This window comes from Halyomorpha halys, unplaced genomic scaffold, assembly GCF_000696795.3.
Source record: "Halyomorpha halys isolate HHAL.00 unplaced genomic scaffold, Hhal_1.1 Scaffold189.1, whole genome shotgun sequence".
NCBI lineage: Eukaryota > Metazoa > Arthropoda > Insecta > Hemiptera > Pentatomidae > Halyomorpha > Halyomorpha halys.
In genome coordinates this window covers 214,005-230,629 of record NW_027110118.1, presented here as the reverse complement: position 1 = coordinate 230,629, position 16,625 = coordinate 214,005, and the positions used below count along the sequence as shown (strand labels likewise).

General features: G+C 32.8%; 1 non-coding gene across 1 annotated transcript in view; it reads left to right on the top strand.

Annotated features, from left to right (window-relative positions):
* The first annotated feature begins 246 nt into the window (after window positions 1-246).
* Window positions 247-16,625, top strand: part of LOC106679271 (uncharacterized) — a 56,134-nt gene continuing 39,755 nt past the window's right edge. Inside the window, exon 1 of the transcript XR_010843652.1 lies at window positions 247-310. This is a non-coding gene — a transcript (uncharacterized protein). The remainder of the gene's footprint in view (window positions 311-16,625) is intronic.

Genomic DNA, 16,625 nt, shown 5'->3' with positions numbered 1-16,625 from the left:
TGTGTCATTCACTAAATCCATTTTAATTCCATAAGACTCTTCCAGTTAAAGGATTATTAAACTTATTTTTTTAATTCATGGGAAAATATAAATATAATTTTATTTTATTTTTCATACTGTCTATATTCTACAATACTGTCTATAATCAACATTTCATATATGTAAATTAGCGCATGCTTAACTTGTTGAGAATGTTTATTGGTAAATTTGCATTGTATTTGATACTGAGCCTTTGGTGCTGTTGCAGAGATCCCGATGCCTTCACAGCAGCCCAGGACGACCGAGATGGGAAGCAGGGCAGGCAAAGACGGTAAGGAACATTTGCATTGCAAAGGACACAGCCTACACACCCACACTCACACACCTGCGAGGCAAATTGTATTTTAAACGCCCCCCCCTCCCTTCCTCAGCATTTACACAGCGACTAGGGGGGCTTAGTAGCATAGGTTGCCAACTCCCAGGCCCTTCCAAGCCCTTCCAAGCCCTCGGTTTACATAAATTCACAAGAGCCAGCAAACTCCTTTTTCTCGACAACAGCAGAAACTAGTCCCCGAACCCAAACTCCAAACCCCGAGGTATTTTTGTCGCTTAAATTGCGCTCTCGAGGGCCATTGTGTCTTTACCTTTATTATCCTAACCGCCGTCCTTGCCAAAATTATTTTCAGTCTCACCACTTTTACAGTTTAATACATATTTATATATCCTTATAGAAAAAGTTAATTAAAATAAATGAAAAAGAGAAATTCATTATATATGATGGTATTTAGGTAGGACTTTTTATTTTTGTTATATCAATTATTGTATTTTTTATTCAATTGCAGATCTGGTGGGCCTTGCATGATATAACAGTTAGATTTTTGCTTATATACCCATTGATTATGAGAGGGAGCCTCATAACTATTTAAAACGCTATAAATATTTTGTATCATGGTTGATATAACCGTTATATTATATATATATATATATATATATATATATATATTTTAACAGTTGATTATGTAGGGGGGGAGGTATAGTCTCGTACAGAAGACACCTCTTACTATATACAATGTTGTTATTAAAATAAGAAAAAAGAAAATAAATAGATAACAGTAATGCTTCTTAATAAAAAAGGAATACAAAATCAAAAACAAAAAATAATGATATTGGTACACTTAAATAAACCAAACAATTCCCCTCTAATAGTGAAAGTTAATTTGAAAAAGGGACGAGAGAAGAAAATAGAAAAAAAATAAATTAATAAAAATTAAAATTGAGGTAGTGTGACTATGAATTAATTATATATTTATAAACGTTTATAACAGAATGTCCTGCAGCAGCGTGGGCTTCAGTCTTCGGGTTGAGGTTGGGTTTCCCAGGTTGTAGGTCACTGCTCCTTTAACTGTCGGCAACTGGGCGTGGAACTTCAAGAACCGTTTTTCGATGTAATCCTCTATTGACTCCATTTGTAATTCGCGATCCAATTGGCTATTTCTTATGAACCAGGGAGCATTAACTGCGATTCATAGGACTTTATTTTGAAAGGTTGTAGTTTTTTCCTTTTCGTAGAGGATGCCGCTCCCCAGACTTCACAGCCGTACATCAGCAGTGGCCTGAGGATTGTTTTAAATATAAGAACAGTTGTTTCTGGTTTTAGTTTGGAATTTCTATTTAGGATAGGATATATATTGCTAACCTGCTATAAATATTGAACAATTGTGAATAATTACAATGAATAAAAAGATAGAAATAATAATTCTTTGGAAGAGAGAAAAAAGAAAAAGCAAAGTTAATAACAAAAACAATGATATTTATGGATTTAATATAATATACATTAATAGACAAAGAACAAATGACTCTTCATTAATACTTGATCCCGGACAAAGCTCAATGAGGCACTCCACATCCGTCCCGCAGTTCCCCGGGGGAGTGCTCCCTTAGAAATTGCCCAAGTTTGGCCACCATCAATTATTTATGAACTCCACCTGAGTAGGGACATACTTCAGGGGGAGTGGAATCATTTTTAATTCCATTAATTACATGAGAGAACAGAAGAGGGCGCTGGCTCCTTCAACATTTATCTTCTCTCCCCCTCCGCTCGCAACGTATCTTCCCTCAACTGCTTTAATACCCCAAAGGCACACGGAAAAATATCGTTGGGTGAGGTCAATAAGATCCTCACCAATCTAATTTTCAGGAGCAATTCTTCCTTCGCTCCTGGAAGATTATTCCCTATTCAGTGGATGTCTTAGTGATGCTCATACTGATAAAAGTTTCAGCAGTACTAAAGATTCAATATACCAATCGCCCCGTTAAAACCATATTCCTCAGTCTAAGCCGTAACACAATCCTCCAGCATACGCTTTGGTCTAACCTTCAGTATGACAAAAACGGACAATTTTGAATTTATGAAATTGAGTAAATCTTATACATTTTTTTAAGCTGAATTAAAATAAACCTATAATTTTAATCCTATATATCCTAGAAAATAAACCTATAATTATAAGTATACGAGGAGAAGATGGTTGGTGGTGCGGTCAAAGTGAAACACAGATAAGTTGGTGTAACCTATTTTATTGTGCCCTTCTCGTACGTCAACCACGGTCAACTATCTCTCATAATTATAATTGTTATGAAAGGGTTTAACTTTGGGTGGTTAAATACCGGTGCTTGGGTATGCTGATGATTTGGTATTATTGGGTGAAGACAAAGAAACTATAGAACTAAATACAACCGCGTTAACAAACTAAAATATCTAATAAAACAAAATATATCGTTAGCAGTAGAAACGCGAGCGATTTTTGTGAAATAGAAGTAGGAGGGAATACGTTTGAACAGGTAGATAGGTTTAAGTATATAGGTTCTACGGTAACAAGAAAAACCGAAATTGATGAGGAAATAAAAGCTAGGTTGAAGGCGGGAAATGCTTGTTATTTTTCAATTTCGAAACTGCTCAGCTCGCGCTTCTGTCCAAAAACTTAAAAATTAGAATTTACAAAAGTATTATCCTTCTCACTGTTATCTATGGATGCGAGACGTGGTCTCTTACACTAAGGGATGAACAACGTCTTAAGTTTTTCGAAAATAAAGTAAAAATATTCGGACCGAAAAAGGATGAATTAATGAGAGAATTTAGAAGGCTACGAAACACTGAATTAAGAGACCTACACCCGGTATATATAATTCAGGTTATAGATGGGCGTGTAAGGTTGTAGGGCTTAGTAACGTCCGGGTCTCTAAGATGCTAATAAACAGCACTGAACCGAAGAGTAAACGGCCGAGGAGTACACCAAAACGCAGATGGGAGGATTGAACTGATTTAGTAGAATTGGGTTTGAAGGGCACCACTGGAAGGTTGTATGCACAGAGCGTTTGGTGGTATCGTTAGGACAACATTATTATTATTATTATTATAATCCCTGAACTAAAATTTAATTATATAATTAGAAAAAGAAATGCAAATGTACTGTTACGGTTGCCATGGTGAAATAAAAACACTGGCGATATCTACGTAGACAAGGGGTGTTACGGTTGCCATGGCGAAATAAAAACACTGGCGATATCTACGTAGACAAGGGGTGTTACGGTTGTCATGGTGAAAACAAAACACGAGTGATATGTTTGAGACGAGTGTGTTTTGTTTGAGTGAAGGCAACAGTTTGATTCTGGGAACTTGTATGTTCAGACGAGTGAGTTTTGGTTTTGTGAAGGCGACAGTTTGATTTTGGAACACGTTACGATTGTTCAATGTGAAGTGTTAATAGTTTAAAGGCCCTCTGTCTTTATGGTTTGAACCGGATACCACCATGTGAGAAATGTTGTCATATGTTTTATTTTTCAAAATTATGGTGTTTACTTCAATAGACGATCATTAACAATAGAAGTGGAGGACTACGTGGGGTTTGAACTTAATTTTATTTTGTTTTTATTTTATATTCACTTTTATACTCTTCTTGATAATAATGTAAATATAGTTATTAAGGTTAAGGTTAAGTCAACCTATAAGTTTTAATTGTTTTATTAATTGATAAGAATTCTTTTTTTTCCTTTTTCATTCTCTGTATATATATTTTTTTCCCTATTATTAAACTTTTGTACATATAATTCAGTTGTTCTTTCTCTGCTTTCAACTTGTTAATTTACTTATGTTTTTTTTTGTTGTTCACGGAATTTACGATAATTCAACATGTGGGAAGGTAACATCCCTAGGTTTCCTATTATCTACATGTAAAGATATTCACCAGTGGTCATATTTAACAATTGTTTATATAGTGGTATATTATAGCATAATGCTTCGGGGTTTTCGTTATTTCAAATAACGCCTGAGGAGTAATTTATTCTTTATTGTTTTGTTTTGTTTTTTTCTTCTGCGATTATATATTTTTTTATTTTGACTTTAACTCACCCCCTTCTCCGGTGAGCATGGGCCACGATAAACGTATAACTAAGAATTAATCAAAATTTGCGGTTTTAGTACGTTCCGCAAGTCAGGCATACAGGTGGAGAATCGCTAGTCATGAAGTAACCGAGGGTATAATGCGTATCACCAAATCCAACGCGCGTCAAAATCACCTCCTCGCTGCGCTACATTTCTAGTGGATGATATTCAAGAAAAAACATCACTTCTAATTTCCCGTAATTTACTGTCAGTATCATTTGCCCACATTTGATGCCATTTCAGTTTAATTCTCTGCTTAATGAGGGCAAAATCCCCTCCCTAAATCTTTTAAACCAATTGTGAATTTTTGTAATATTTGTACTATCCCAGTACACAGTACAAATCTCGTTGGTAGTATTCTTTAAACTATTACCTTTTTAGAAACAATGAAGCATAATAGGCCTAAATGTCGCCTTTTGGCGATCTTTTTTTATTGGTAAAAACAGATATATTAACGGGGAGTATGTAAAAACAATGTTATAGAAAATAAGAAGAAATATGGAGAATAGTAAATAAAGAAATAAGAGATAAGATAAGAGAGAAAAAAATAACATAATTGTAGACAGAGATCTCTGCTAAACTGTTTGAAATTGCAGGAATAGTCGTTAGAGTGCAGGTCGACAAAGACTTTAGCCAAACGGAAATCCAACGGACAAAAACGTACGTTGAGATAAAATAAGATATAAATGTAAAATTATGAGAGGTAAAAGATAATTAAAAAGTTTAAATATGTAGTGGGTATGTAAAAACGGATAATAAAAAAAAAAATTGTATAGCCCTGATAAACACCTGAAAATCAGGTCGAAACGTCGGCATAAATAAATATTTTTTGTGTTGTTCCTTTGCTGACCGCAACTGGACCATCTTCTCCAATTAGTAATCTACGGTCAACTATATACACCTCATTAAAATAATAATAGATATTAACGTTCCATTCTAAGTTACTGTTTATCGTTAAATTTTATTATAAAAAAAAATAAATATAAAGAACTGAATAATACAACTATATCCAAAAAAAAAGCGAGCTGTGAATGAAAAACATCAAAGCATAGAATGAAAAAGTGTATATGTGGGTCGGTGAGTCTTTAAATATGTGGAGTCTTTCATGAGGAGAAAGGAAGAAAGCGGAAACCGCGGAATTTTTTTGTCTCTCTTAATCGTCCTTTAATCCTCTCCTGAAAAGAATTAAAACTTTTTATCACAGATTTAATTATCCTTCCTGGTCCTTGATGGCCAGTCTCTGTTAACACCCAACTTTTATGATCAGTCTGTGTTAACAACCAACTTTTAAATGAAATAAACGCTTTGTTTGTCTTTGTTTCATTCTAAGGATCTTTTGAGTGAGTCCGCTACACACATGGGGATTTTCACAAGTCCGACAATGATCCTGGGTAGCAAAGTGTTATAATATTGTGTGATTAAGACCCATCTTGATATCCTCAATGTTCTGAAGTTAACGCTGTTAATTCTGTTTCCTCAAGGTTCTATTGAGCTCAAGTTCAACCCTCTAATTTCTCTTGTACTTCTCAAGTCCACATAATTCAGGCCTTACCAATGAAATGGAATATATTTTAAGTCATATCGTTTTAAAAAAAACAAATCTATACACTACAGTGAGTACTGTTACTAAACCAATGGTTGTGCAAGGAGGTGATTTCATCAAAATCACGTACGGCCACCAAAGTTTTCCCAAATTATGGGTGCCCACTTAATGAGACTTGGTAGACCACAGAGGGCTCCTGAACACACAGACTTAACTCACGGCTACAGTAATAGTAATAAATAAATATCTGGCACTGATGGGTTTGAACTCGGGTTCTCGAAGGGGGCTCCCGATAGATTCGTACAGGTAACCTCATTCTTTTATTTTTTAAAAATTATTTATTGATATTTACAACTGTATAAAAAATACAACAAGTAAATTTGGTCATAATGACGTAATATGATACAGCATGTAGAGAAACTACCCAGCAGTACAACTCTAGAAACAGTTTACAATATAAGGTCACGAGGCCATCTTCTTTTCAGGCGCCTCGGAGGATTGCCAGGGATGGAAGAGGAAGCAAGGTTAGAAATTAGTGGGTTTGGGTGGTTAGGGAGTTTATTATGGAAGGAATAATATCGGGTTCGGGCTAGTTCGGTTACATAAGGAACATTTAGGTCTTTATGGATGGTTTTATTAGTAACAAAATAAGGAGCAGTGAGGATTTTACGAAAAACCTAATTCTAAATTGATTTTATATCGGTATTAATATCTACCACTGTTATTATTATTATTACTGGCGCGACAGACCGTGGAGGCTCAAGGCCTCACGCGATGTACCTAGGAAATACATCGCGTGTTTCATGACGTAGTTTTGCTAGGGTGGGTTCGTCACTCCCACGTCTATTTTTGTGAGTGTTACCCATTGGCTAACGGCCCTCACAAATACCCGGGGAGGGGGGAGGTTGTGAGTGAGTATTGTAATTATATGTGTAAAAAATCCCGGATGGGGCCGGAGACTTGAACTCCCAACCTTTGGATTGGCGCGTTACCACGCTGCTACCGTCAACCCCTTTGCACATCTACCACTGCAGCAAGAAAATTAATCTGGTTTGGACTAAGTCTTACAGGCTTAATTACCTGTTGACTTCAGATCTCTCTCTCCGCCTCAAATTAAAATAAAAAAAAAGTAAACATCTATATTATGATTTGGAAAGGTGTTATTCCCAAAAAAATCAAGTAATATCAAATCAATTTTCATTTACTTACAAAAGAAAGTCTTGTGTCATAAAGATACCCATAATTAATTCAACTTTTAATATCTTATTTATTAATGAATATGAATACAAGCTGCCAAAAGCAAGTGTTCATTTATTCTGAGGAATGAAAAAAACATCATAGAGAATTTTTTTTATTTATTTATTTAATGTAATTTACATTTGTTCAAAATGATAAATAAAATAAGTAAATATGTGGAATGTTTCATTTACACAATCATTGGAAGGAACCACTCATATAGTGGTACTTCAAGCATTAATTTAAATTAGAAGGTCCCGTGGCCATATTCTTTTCAGATGCCTCTGAGGATCATCCGGAATAGTTAAGGATGAGAGATTAAGAACTAATGGGTTAGTTGACCGGTAATCCGGCCTGGGGCATTGACTTTTTTCATTGGGTAGCGGTCCCACAAAATGAAAAACTTGACACCTCACGATGGTTAGGCAGTATATGACTCCAATGGGAGTCCCAGGCAGAAAAAATAATTATATTCTATACAACACAGGCATTCTAAAGTATCCCTCAGACAGGAATTTAACTTATACAATTATGTACTAAAACCCATTTGGCCTTACGCCTGCAAAATATATGGATCGGCTAAAAAGGCACAAAATCAAAAAATACAAACCTTTCAATTGCAATTCTTAAGACTAACAACGAACTCACCATTCTACGTTTCAAACGAGACCATTGACACAGACCTATACATTCCGACTGTAACGAATCAAATTTTTATGACTTACACGTGATTTTACGATAAATTGCGTCAACATTACAATTTCCAAGTGCAAATAAAAAAAAATTTAAAGATATAAAAAAATAGAATAAAAATTAAAATACTAATTAAATAATAGCAAAATAATATGAAGACAAGGTGAAGAATATAAAGTAATTATTAAATTAATCTATTTAATAAAATTTTAAATCTGAAACGCTACGACCCATGAAGGATAGGGGTGTAGTACTTTGTAGTAAGTACTGTTGCTAGACCAACGGTTGTGCTTGGAGGTAATATAGTCACAATCACGTTAGAGCGCCAGAACTTTACACTAAATTAAAATTACTCACTTGAGGAAGCTGGGGGGACCTCAGGAGGGCTTAATAACCCACAGGTGAAAACTAAAATAATTATCTGCCAGAGCCGTATTCGAACCCAGGGCCTTGGAGTTTGTAGCACAGTGCCTTACCAATGATGAGCTACCCATTCCCACTAAATTTAATTAATAATTAAATTAAACCTTAATACGCATTCCCACTTATAATATAGTAGGGCTTCATAAGATAACAGCGCTTCTCCTCCAACCGCGTCACTAGTATTAAGAGCCAGTGGAGGCTAAGTGAGTTTATGTTACTGGTCTCAGGATTGGATGAAGAAGTTGGCCATTGCCAGTATTCCAGTGGTATTTTCGCAAAAGGTCTGGGGGTCACTATCGTTTCAACCTTCCGGGGGGATTATAGGGATCTTTGAGGCTGGATAGGGATTGTACTAAGGGATTAGAGTATGGAATAATCATAATTTAATTATATAATTAAATTAGCTACAAAATTAATTTACGTACACGGCTTTCCTTTAGTATTAACAGAGATACGAACATAGAGATCTACTATACAACATACGGAATTTATCAAATACAATATATAAAAACAACGCTCTTTTGTCAGATGATATTTCATCACAACCCTCTGCTAAAGCAGTGGTAATATTTCCTCATATCTTTCGAAAACCGTGATTCTCACCGGCGGACATTAGGAAATACATTATAAAAACTTATATTAGACTTAGGACGAATCATAAAATTTGCAATAACTACCTGTGCAAAATAGTCATAACTGAAACTTTTCAATAGGAAAACTAATTAGATACAAATAGCTAAATTAAGGTATAGTTAAAATTATGTAAATATAATTGAAAAGAAAATTATATAGTTGTTTACAGAGTTATTTTCTTAATCGAGATTCCAAAACAAAATCCTTAATGCAGTAAATAACTAAAATGTCAGGATTCCATTAGGGCTTGTTGTTCCACCATTAGGGCCAGAAATGATAAAAACAAAAAAAAAAATTCTAACCACATCTCACAACAACAGTCCAAAAATACTAACCAAATAGAAACTCAAAATAGTGACGAAAAGTAAAGTTAGGTTCTTTTTGCTTTTATACGCAAATCGTCCCGAAAAATTAAAATACAAAATTTGTATCATCACTGCTTTTTTTTTTCTTTCTTTCTTCCATAAAGCCAAATATCAATTTTCATAGTTAATTGATATTTGGCTTTATGGAGATGGTCGTGAGTTTGATCAAAAGAAAACAAAAAATAGTTATTACGTTTGCCGACGTTTCGCTCCACTTTGTAGAGCTTCATCGGGGCTAAAAAGATGCAACAACTACTAAAAATATTTTGACATATTTGAATAATAATATACAAATAAAGGAAGGTAAATTAAGATAGTGTTAAAATTAAGTAACTATAAGTGAAAAGAAAATTATATACAAATAAATAAAAAGAAGAATGAAAAACAGTTACAATATAAAATAAACAACGATAAGAATATAAAACAAACAAAAAAATTACACAAACTATTAACTTAAAAAACTGTTGATTTGTAGGTTCATTCATCTGTAGATTCTCCTGGTCATTTGTAACCTAATTTTTAATAAAAAAATAAAAATCTGTATTTCTTTTTTATATTCTTATCATTGTTTATTTTATATTATAACTAATATTATTTCTTGTTTTTCCTTTATCCTAATATCCTTTCTTGTTTATTATGTTTGATTTTGTTGTGTTCCTTTGTATATGATTTCCTTTACACTTATACTTACACCATTTGAACCGTTAATTTACCTTTTTTTTTATCATATTTTCCAAATATGTCAAAATATTTTTAGTTGCTTATATACTATTGTATATAAGAGTGTAAATGTGACTAGACATTCTTTTATTTTTATCATTATTTTATTTTATTTATTTATTTTTTCATACACTTAGTTCGATTATGAGCATTTTCTTCTGTTTGTATATATTTTAAGAGAGATTTTATTTATTTTTTATGAACTATTTTTTTTCATTCTTATTTTACTTTAGTATGAATATGATCATTCATCACTATTATCTATTGCCCACAACGGTGTGGCAGATTGTAATATCTATCAATAAATAAACGTCGAAACGTCGGCATAAAATAAATAAATATGGTTTTGTTTATTTATGTTGTTCTTTGCTGACCGCACCCCCCAACAAACTTCTCCAAGCATTAATCTACGGTCAACTATCTACACCTTCTCAATAAATAAAGTTCAATTACAATTTAAAAAAAAAAAAAAGTTGTTTTTATATCTTTTTAGCCCTCATGAGACTACAAATTAGGGCGAAACGTCAATAAATAGTTATGAACTTATCTTTTTACCGTACCTCGGACCATCTTCTTTATAATTAATTAATAGTTGACTGTATGGAATGACACAAAGAAAAAAAAAGACAGTGATAACTCGAACTTTGTATTTTGATTTTTCGACTATTTGCATATAAAAGCAAAAGAACCTAACTTTACTTTTCGTTACTATTTTGAATTTCTATTTGGTTAGTACTTTTGGACTGTTGCTGAGATGTGATTAGAATTTTTTGTTTTTATCATTTTGGGCCCTAATGGTGGGTGTAACATTGTAGTTATTTACTTGTATTTGAAGGACTTAGTATTTTGTATTGGGATCTATCAGAGAAAAATTTTAATCAATGGATTTAATCCAAACTATGGGAAAAAACTATAGAGAAATTTTTTATTTCTCTGAATATTTTTTTTATCTGTACTCATAAAATCGAAGACTAATTATGAGCGAATTCCGGATAATAGATCAGTGATATAATATAGCAGTGATATAAAACAAACTTTGCATGATAATTGGAGAAGCAGATGGAAATATCGGACAGTGGTAGAGTCGAGGGCGCGAGCGAATTCATCATAACTAAGGTTGGAGGGGGGGGCAGATGTTCTGCATAAACCCGAAGGCCATCGAAGGGAGGTTCTCCACCCCTCCCCCCTAATTCGGCCACTTATATTCAAAACGGCTCTCGCAACCAGCTCCATTCTCATCTCTAATCCTTTTATTGCTTTTTTATTTCAGCGTCAAGTGCTTTTCCTATATTTACGATGAGGCCGATAGCTAAGGCTCCGTCATTATTCCCTTTACTGCCGTTTCAAATAGAGATTAAAATTAGTCTCGCTCCTTTGCCACTTCTCTGCAAAGTTAGGAAGTGTTTACAATTTTGTTGTTCACTGACAATTATTATTAGTTAAATTTTAATTTATGAAAGTACATATGAAGGGCCATTCCTCAATAATGGCTGAATTTCGAATACGCATTATCTAAGATTGGGAGCACTGTGGTAAGGCAGGATCTTCCAAATCCGGAACATCTCAATAGCTTAGAACTAAACCCAGATATTTCAAGAACCCTCGGAGACAACAATAAAACAATAGAAATAGTTTATTTCGGCCATTTCAGCCATCCTCAAGGACATCTTCAATTATAAATTCTTCCTCACATTAAAATTTAAAATTTGTTATGCAGGCTATCCTGCCCAGGTCATTTATTATAAGTTAAAAACCTATTTTTTAATTTAAAATCATAAATATCTAAATCTTCTTATTTTAAAATTATCCAACAAATCACTACCATATACACCAACCATTTATCTTTTATTTGGTTTTATTTTTTGGGGTTTTTTTTCTTTTAATATTTTATATTTTTTGGAATATCTATATCTGTTGGATTTACTACCAAATCCATTTCATTCTATTTTTCATATTTGTTTACAATGTTCTGTTTTGTAGAATTAGGATAGTATTTAAATTGTTTACCAACATTGTTGCTTGAGATAAAAGTTCTATTTAATTCATTATCCAAACCTACTTTGTTATATGGTTTTTAATTTTAACTTTAATATTTCTGTCAATCTTATTTATTAGTTTTAACTTATAATTATCCATCAGTTTTTTCTATTTTTGTTAAAAAATTCATCTATTTTATTATGGTAGTGATTTGATGGATAATTTTAAAATAAGAAGATTTATATGTTTATGATTTTAAATAAAAAATAGGTTTTTAACTTATAATAAATGACCTGGGCAGAATAGCCTGCATAACAAATTTTAAATTTTAATCTGAGGAAGAATTTATAATTGAAGATGTCCTTGAGGATGGCTGAAATGGCCGAAACGTTGGACTGGTGAAAAATAAAAAGTGTTGAGACTAATAAGGATATAAATTTTGATTTATTTAATAAATAATAACCTGTCTCAAGAAATTGAAATAATATAATTAAAATAGAAATAGTGTTTCAGTTTCTAAAATCTGAACATTTACTGACAAAAATATAACATTGAACGGAAGAAACAAATAATAATAATAATAAAATTAAACATATAAGAGAAATTAAATAAAATGTAAATGGCGTTGATGACCAATGAAATTTGGCTCCACTAAACAAAAACAAACAAACAAAAAAATATCTTATTCTCATTGTAGTTGTCTGGCAGGGCATAATTGATGATTATCTTAAAATTCTTCCTCGAAAGTACCTGTACCCAAAAGTACCCTTAGGCGTAGGCCTAGGATAAGCTAGGTTCTACGGATAGTTAATTTGGTGCTTTAAATACTGTGTTAGTAGAGGGTGAAAAAATAAAAATAGAAAATTTACATATTCCTGTAAATAGATGAGACAATGAAGAAAAAAAAAATAATAGGTGAAAAAGAGAGAAAAAAAGAAAAAAAAGGAAAATGTGAACATGCACTATAATATAGATGATAAAATATAGAATAAACTAAAACAATATTTAATATAAATATAAATAATATAGAAGATATAAAACATAAAAGATAAAAAACTACAGGGAAAATGATAAATGATAAAATGCTGAATAGTACAGAAATAAAATACTTTGAAAGATAAAAATTTATTGAAACAATAAAAGGAAACGTAATAAGGAAATAAATTAAAATTAAAAGAAACTAATTGGATATAGGGGGTGACGGTAGCAGAATGGTAACGCGCCTGTCTGCTAACCCAAAGGTTGCGAGTTCTAGCCCTCGGCCCTATCCTGGATTTTTTCAAGCATATAATTATAGAATGGGTGGCTAATGGGGACTTCCTTCCTTGGATATAAAAGGTATTTTAATAATTGGATATAGAATACTACAAAATAAAACTAACCTAAAGAGCTCTGGATAAGAACCATTAATAAATTACAATGGTAGATTTAAGTGGTGATTAAAAGTTACTATTGGTTTTAATTAATATTAGTACTACTTTATTACTGTTACTATTACAATGTGCATTTTAGAAACAGAAATGTGATGATACTTGCTTCAGTAAAAATGTTCAGATTGATATATGGAGATAGGTGGAATTGATGAAAATGATAGAGAAGAAATAGATTGAAGATAGGTGAAAATTGGTGAATAAAGAAAAGATAAAAGGTACACTGCACCCAATCTACTTGGTAAGATAGAACAGACACTGTTATCTATAATCCAAAGAGGTTGCCACTGAAGTAGGTAGCAATTACCTCTGCTTGCAACAACTTACTTAAAGATTTTTACACTATTGAAATACATTTACAGAAATGTAATGGTGCAAGGTTTAAGATGGAAGGTGAGTTTAGAATTTATCAAATTGAGGTAATGGATCTAAAATTAGTCTCAACTGTTCCTTTGATTTTGATCATTTGAAAAAATAAGTTTCACTGTCAGCGGTAATAAGCAATGGATAAATAAAATTTATTAAATAATTTCAGGGAAAAAAGGAAAAATAGAGTTACCCGATTTGAACGGGAAAAATCACATAATGTTCTCTGATTGGGCATTCCATCATTCTAGCTTCATTATTTATTGTTAAACTGTTCTATTTAGGCAACGACAAAATTTATATTTGTTATTTCTGCCTCGAAAAACTCTAAAATACAAATTTTCGTAGCAAATAATAAATTATTTTGTTCTAAAATATAAGAAGATGGTCAGGGTTGTGGTCAAAAAAAGAACTAATAGCTTATAACTATTTAATGTCGGACGTTTCGCCCCACTTTGCAAGGCTTCATAACGCTCACCAATTCACCGAGTTTAACCAAAATATTTTGGGCTTTTTAGTGGAAAATAAAAAAGAAATGTGAAGAACCGATTAACGTGGCACTTTATACGAGCATATAGCTCGATTTTAGCGTAACAGTTGCTGTCACAGTGAAGGCCATATCCCCGCATTAAATACGTAATTTTAGTTTAGTACTACTTTTAATTTATTGGTAGGCTATTCCACAAACACACTGACTATTTTGCGAAACTAGGTTTTTTTTCGACTCAAGGGCCTCTTCAGAAAACTCGAATTCGAAATTGTGCACAATAACAATACATTCCCTTACTATATATTCCATATGCAGGTTAAAGGTGAAAGTCAAAATACGGATAAATAAGCACGAAATGAATACGAAAATCTTCCCGAAACATCAACACGGCAGACTAAGTATAACATAGAAAGTCACCATATTTTTAATTTTGATAATGTAATTTTTTTTTTATTTATATTACTCACTCACTCGGGCATTTGTGAGGCCCGGTTGCCATTGGGTGGCACTCGCAAAAAATAGGCGTGGGAGTGACGAAATCACTGAATGGGAAGTTTAGAGCGTTTGTCAAGTAAATGTTGTATTTCAATTCGAGTTTTTGAAAAGTACAAATAACTTAAGTGCGAGCAAAATTTTCATAAAATGGTGATTTGGTCAGAATCACGTTCAGCCGCCAGATTTTTCTTCAGATACCCACTTGAGGCTGAGTGAATCCCCTCACTCATCCCTCTCCCTGAAACCACAGGGCTGACTCAACTGCTACAGATAACAGATGTTAAAGATGCTAATTATCTGCCACACCCGGATTCGAACCGTGGTTCTTGATAGTAGCAAATTGCCTTACCACAGAACTATCCAATCCCCCAATATATATATGAGAGAGAGAGGTAAAGACTCTAGAGTTAATAAGATCCCGGTCAAGATATCCAGAACAGATTACGGATAATGAGCTTATCCTCAATACGCTTAATGCTACCTTCCATAGCCTATTACAATATCCTATTATATACTCTATCAATATTATTGTTTAAAATATTATATGATATATTAAACAATATTCACTTCCCAAACAGCTTATTTCTAACATGAGGTTTGTTCCAACAAGAAATATCACCTAGGCTAGGATTAATATACTGCGCATGCTCCAATGATATCAATGTTAAGTTTACTAATTATATCGACTTAATAATGACTTATTACCTTGATTTTCCATTTTGCCACATTTAATATTTAATTAAATTAGAGTTTAATAAGAAAAATGAGTTTTTTCAAATAAAATTATATTTAACTTATTTCTATATATATTTTTTTTTACTTTTATGGTACTCCACTAACGCCTGTTGAACAGATTCGATACTTAGGACCCCATCATGACAAGAGACTTACTTGGAATCCACACACAAGACTGAAACGACAAAAAACTGCTCGTAGATTCCGATTGCTACAACACTTACTTGACAAACGCTCTAAACTTCCCATTCACTACAAAAAATTAGTATACACTACGACAATCAGACCAATTTGGACATATGGAATTGAGCTCTGGGGCTCCACCAAACCATCAAATTCCTCCCGCATCCAATCCTTACAATCCAAAATCCTTGATGCTCCTTATTACGTTACAAATAAACTCATTCACGAAGACCTTAACATCCCATTCGTTGCAGAATTGGCCCAAAACAGATATGCGTCTTTTCATTCCAAACTCCCCAAACATCCTAACCCATTAATTCTTAATCTTTCATCCTTAACAATCTCTGATAATCCTCCCAGGCTTCTGAAAAGAAGATGGCCACGGACCTTCTAATTTAAATCAATGTTTGAAGTACTACCAATGGGTGGTTCCTTCCCAAGATTTTCAAGTGTATATGAAGCATACAACATATTTACTTATTGTATTATTTTGTACAGTTGTGAATTGCATTAAACAAAAAAAAAAACTTTTATAGTACGTTCACCTTTGCTCTTGAAATTTCACCAAAAACAAATTGGTTTCTATCTTTGCTAATTAAAATTATATTCCTGATTTTTTTCTAATAGTATTCTTTAGTGTACTGCAATCAAAATGGCGGTTAATCATCCATTTTGGTTCAAAGTTCAGCTCCATCCAAAATTTTAATTCGAATACTCAGAAACGTAAAATTATCGAAGTAGTGAAACTGTTGTAAAATATTTATGGCAGTTCTTTCGATACAAATAGGAATTTCTTAAAATTGATCCACATGTTAATACGAAGTTTTTTCGCTTTTCTGAATATTTTCTGGATTTGGATGGACCTGGATTTGAAGTTATACGCCTCAGCTCATCTATGTATTATCGATATCAAAGTTTA